Source organism: Oncorhynchus keta, unplaced genomic scaffold (assembly GCF_023373465.1).
Source record: "Oncorhynchus keta strain PuntledgeMale-10-30-2019 unplaced genomic scaffold, Oket_V2 Un_contig_18195_pilon_pilon, whole genome shotgun sequence".
Classification (NCBI taxonomy): Eukaryota; Metazoa; Chordata; class Actinopteri; order Salmoniformes; family Salmonidae; genus Oncorhynchus; species Oncorhynchus keta.
Window position 1 is genome coordinate 2,642 of NW_026280790.1, and position 5,303 is coordinate 7,944.

Sequence of the window (5,303 nt, forward strand, 5' to 3'; positions counted from 1 at the left end):
GTTTCAATGAATGTCCTCCCAAACGCTTGTTGCATCGTGAACTATCCTCCCAGTCCCTTGGGATTTCAGCGGATGGATGATTTCGTTTGGCCATTTACTTGGATGAGAAGTTGAACGAACGCTCCTCCAGCTCACGATACGAAATGGTGGAGAACTACAGTGTGGTGATGTGTCGTTCACGAACGAACGGCTATTTTGAACGGATATTTTGTTGAACCTCGGGAACCGAATTGCATCGGTGAAAGAGCCATTCATCTGGCTCTATGATTTGCATACTGCTACAACTGCTTGTTGAGCTCAGAACAACGTTTTTCTGTAGATAAATTACAACATCATTATCTAAAGGGGTGAATCCTCACTGCAGAAATAATAAATAGTGGGGAGAGAGTTGTGATTGGATGTTTGTTTGTACAGTTATGGCTGTAATGTTATTATTTTTAGGCTATGGTTGCTGTTTTTGTATTTCATTTATGGTTGCTGTTTGTATTTCATTGAACTTTAGGCCCATACAACGACAAATCACACAACATAGAATTCCAAATAACCCTAGGCAAAAATACACGAAATAAAAGTCAAGTGAAAATAGTTATAAATGTCTTTATCAATTATGAGTAGCTAAACATTATCGACTTTTGGACACTGGTGCGCAGGAGAACGCCAAGCTGTCAATCAAGCAGGCGCGGTGAACGGATTATGACGCTCAAGCGTTCCAAATGACGCAACAATACAGCTCCAGACCAGAGAAAGTTAATGCGGAAGATATCATTCGGTTCCACACTAAAACTGAGGTTTGACACGTGTGATTTGAGGTGAGTCAAATATTTACAAAAGTTTACAATACATTAACCATCCGCTTCGTTATTTCTGTTGCTATCAATCACTCCATCTGTATCTACTCTTCTGTCTGTCTGTCGGACTATCTGAATTGTCTGTGTACTGTCTAGCCAGCATATGCCAGAAAGGTTCTTTCACATAGGCTCATATTCACAAAGTCTCATAGAAGGAGTGCTGATCAATAATCAGTTTGGTCTTTTAAATTAAACTGAATACGTTTTGATGGACAGGAGGCGACCTGATCCTAGATCAGCACTTCTACCCTGAAACACTTTGTGAACACAATCCAGGTACTGTGATTATGAAGTTGTGATGAGGTATTATTATATTAGTTGTGCTGATGCATGATGGGTTGTAGGCTAGAGCTTGAGGACTCAACTCTGAAGACTGTTTCTGAATTCACTGACCTGGTGAGTAAATGTTGTGACAGAAACATAGAAACACACATTGTTGCTGAACGAAGGCATCTCTTTATTTTCCAGAAATAAAACTTGTAGACCTTTCCTGCAGTCTCTGAGGAGATGGACAGCTCTTCTTCTTCTGGACGATCTCCGTCTCCTACTGGGACTGTCTTCTTACCCCCTCCTATCATATGGAACAGTCTGTAAGTCATTCATCACATAACCTAGCTCTGGTCCAGGGGCATTATGTGCGGCTTGCTGAAGGAAGGCTCAGTGTCTGCAAGCTGTACGTAACGCCCTGGACCAGATATGACATTACCCACCTCTGGCCATCATGGACAGTCAACTCATCACATTCATCGTATTGTAAGTCACAGTTGTGTGATTTGTGTTTTTAAAGACAGTTACATTGAGCAGAAGTTGAATTATTATTTTAATATTGTAGTAAATTGTCTGAGTTCACTTCCTAAATAATGTGTTGACATTCCTTTGCTCACAGCTACAAGCAGGCAGAGATGGAGGTTCACTTCCGAGAGAAGAGAAGAAGACCTATACAGAGAAGGAAGCCCACATGCTTGAGTTGATGGGGAAGGATCGAACGATCCGAAACCAGAAGAAGGAGATGGACAGACTTCAAGTGTGCCTCTGGGAGGAGGAAAAGAAGAAGAGGAATGGTGGAACGGAGAAGGACAAGATCATTGAAGAATTACAGTCTGAGACAGACCATCTCCGAGCCCTTTTAAAAGATGAAAGGAGGAGAAGAAGAGTTGAAAGGGGTTTAATGAAAGAGTGGAAGGCTGAGATCCTGAGACTGAGGGAGGCAGAGAGCCAGAGGGAGGCAGAGAGCCAGAGAGAGGCAGAGAGCCAGAGAGAAGCAGAGAGACAGAGAGAAGCAGAGAGACAGAGGGAGGCAGAGAGAGAGAGGGAAGCAGAGAGACAGAGGGAGGCAGAGAGACAGAGAGAAGCAGAGAGACAGAGAGAAGCAGAGAGAGCCACAGAAGCAATGGAGTACCAGAGAAAACTGCAGGAGATCCACAGACTCAAACAACTGCTGGATCTACTGATGGTGGACCTACAACTGGCCCACGTAAGACATGTCATTGTTATTATTAAAAGGCAGTGTATATTTACCCAGCTGAAAATGAATAGTGGCAGACAGCGGTACGCTAACCTAATGTTAACTTTTATTCCTTTCCTTAACCCTTACCTTAACCTCACTGAAACTATACCTAACCTTTACCTTAACCCAACCCTAGGTCCTGAACCTAACCTTCATTTATCTCAACCCCTATGCCTTTCTTCTGCCGGTTGAATATCCACTTCCTTATTAACGTCATTACTGTTGTTGTTGTTGATAACTGTATCTGTGAAGGTTGTAAATAGTTGCATTAGTGAAGCATCATTTGTAGGAGTAATTTCTACAAGCATAAATATCAGAGACAACATTGTTGTAACATCACACAAATTGTAACAGGAATTTCTCAAACCCCTAACTGAATGGGCAAGCAGGTTGTGTGTTTGTATTTGTATACATTTTGGACATAATTGATTCCAGAAAATGTCTCATAATTTTTACAAACCATGTCAATACATTAATTGACAATGAATTGTCCAGATGAATTGATCAACATGACCCTGCTATTGATGTTGTCCAGTGTTTGATTCAATTACCTAGCTCTAGGTTGTATTTCTGTGTATCATTCTCTGCAAATCCTTTGAAAGTATGTCTTGGTAATAGATTATCACTAATTTTACCTTTTTAAAATGAAGCAAGAGATTGAGAGATTGAGGCTATGGCAGAAAGTCATGGAGGAGCAGCGACCAAGACTGGCCTGGAACCACAAACCTATTGAAACAGGAAGAGAGAGGGAAAGAGAGAGGGAAAGGGAGATGGAAAGGAAGAGAAAAGCAGAATTGGAAAGACAAGAAATGAAGAAGAAAGTGGAACAGGCAGAAGAAACGATAAAAGCGTTAGAACGAGAGATTGAGAGATTGAAAGAGATTGAGAAGGAAATCATATTGGAAAGAGAAAGAGACATGCGTATTGCAGAGAATGAGAAAGTCAAACTGGTTAACGAAAAGGTAAAAGAGTTAGAGAGAGAGGTTGAGAGACTGAAAGAAGATATGACAACAAAAGAGATTCAATACAAAATCAAATTTGAAAGAGCGAAAGAAGCGTTTAGAAGACAGAATGAGAGAGTGAAACAGGTTAACCAAAATGTACTAGTGTTAGACAGAGAGGTTGTGAGAATGAAAGAAGAGATTAGATTGAAAGACGAGACTGAACCAGAGAGAACATTTGATCGAGACAGAGAGAGAGAAAATGATTGGAGACGAAGTGAAGAGGAGATGAAAAAATAGAGTGAGAGAGAGATGGAGATGGAGACGGCCCTCATCAATGACAAAAAGACGTCTGAATTGGAGGAAGTCTTCAAGAAAATCAAGGAACAGCGGATAGAATTAGAAAATATGGAAACAGACAAATATAAATGGAAACAGAACCAAATGGACATGGAGGAGAAGATGGAGGGTGAGCACAACAAACAGAAAGAGGTAAAAGAAAGAGAATGGAGAAAATACCAAAACAGAGACAAGAAGAAGATGAGAAGAAGAAGGAGATGGAGAGAGAAGAAGAAGAGGAGAGACGCAAACAGAAGCACATAGAGATGGAAGAGGAAGAAAGAGAGAGGGAGAAAGAGAGACAGAGACAGATCAGAAGACAGAGAATGGAGAAGAGACAGAAAATTATGGAAAGAGAAGAAGAGAGACAGAAAATTATGGAAAGAGAAGAAGAGAGACAGAAAGAGATTGAAAGAGAGCACGAGGAAGAAAGATGTAAACAGAAGAAAATAGAGATGGAAGAGAAAGAAAGAGAAGAAGAGAGACAGAGAGAGATTGAAAGAGAGCACGAAGAAGAAAGATGTAAACAGAAGCAAATAGAGATCGAAGAGGTAGAACGAGAAAGGAGAAAGAGAGACAGAGAGAGATCAAAAGGAAGAGAATGGAGAAGAGACAGAAAATTATGGAAAGAGAGGAAGAGAGACAGAGAGAGATTGAAAGAGAGCATGAGGAAGAAAGATGTAAACAGAAGAAAATAGAGATGGAAGAGAAAGAAAGAGAAGAAGAGAGACAGAGAGAGATTGAAAGAGAGCACGAAGAAGAAAGATGTAAACAGAAGCAAATAGAGATGGAAGAGGAAGAACGAGAGAGGGATAAAGAGAGACAGAGAGAGATCAAAAGAAAGATAATGGAAAAGAGACAAAACATATCGAAAGAGAAGAAGAGAGACAGAAAGAGATTGAAAGAGAACGAGGAAGAAAGATGTAAACAGAAGCAAGTAGAGATGGAAGAGGAAGAACGAGAGAGGGAGAAAGAGAGACAGAAAGAGATTGAAAAAGAGAATGAAGAAGAACTATTTGAACAGAAGCAAATAGAGATGGAAGAGGAAGAACGAGAAGAAGAGAGACAGAGAGAGATCAAAAGAAAGATAATGGAGAAGAGACAGAAAATTATGGAAAGAGAAGAAGAGAGACAGAAAGAGATTGAAAGAGAGCACGAAGAAGAAAGATGTAAACAGAAGCAAATTGAGATGGAAGAGGAAGAACGAGAGAGGGAGAAAGAGATTGAAAGAGAGAATGAAGAAGAACTATTTGAACAGAAGCAAAAAGAGATGGAAGAGGACGAACGAGAGAGGGAGAAAGAGAGACAGAGAGAGATTGAAAGAGAGATTGAAGAAGAAAGATGTAAACAGAAGCAAATTGAGATGGAAGAGGAAGAACGAGAGAGGAAGAAAGAGAGACAGAGAGAGATCAAAAGAAAGATAATGGAAAAGAGACAAAAACATATCGAAAGAGAAGAAGAGAGGCAGAAAGAGATTGAAAGAGAGAATGAAGAACAACTATTTGAACAGAAGCAAAAAGAGATGGAAGAGGAAGAACGAGAAGAGAGACAGAGAGAGATCGAAGAGAAAGAGAGACAGAGAGAGATGGGAGAGAAAGAAAGACGACAACAACAAGAGAGAGAAAGATAATGTTTGAGAGAGATCAAGAAGAAGAAAAAATATATGGA

The 5,303-nt window shown here is 40.2% G+C and overlaps 1 long non-coding RNA gene across 1 annotated transcript; it reads left to right on the forward strand.

Moving 5' to 3' along the window:
* The first annotated feature begins 730 nt into the window (after positions 1-730).
* LOC127920046 (uncharacterized) lies at positions 731-1,434 on the forward strand. The gene is made up of 3 exons (XR_008104929.1): positions 731-809; positions 1,193-1,244; positions 1,317-1,434. It is a non-coding gene; the product is annotated as an uncharacterized LOC127920046 (long non-coding RNA).
* Positions 1,435-5,303: the final 3,869 nt, after the last annotated feature.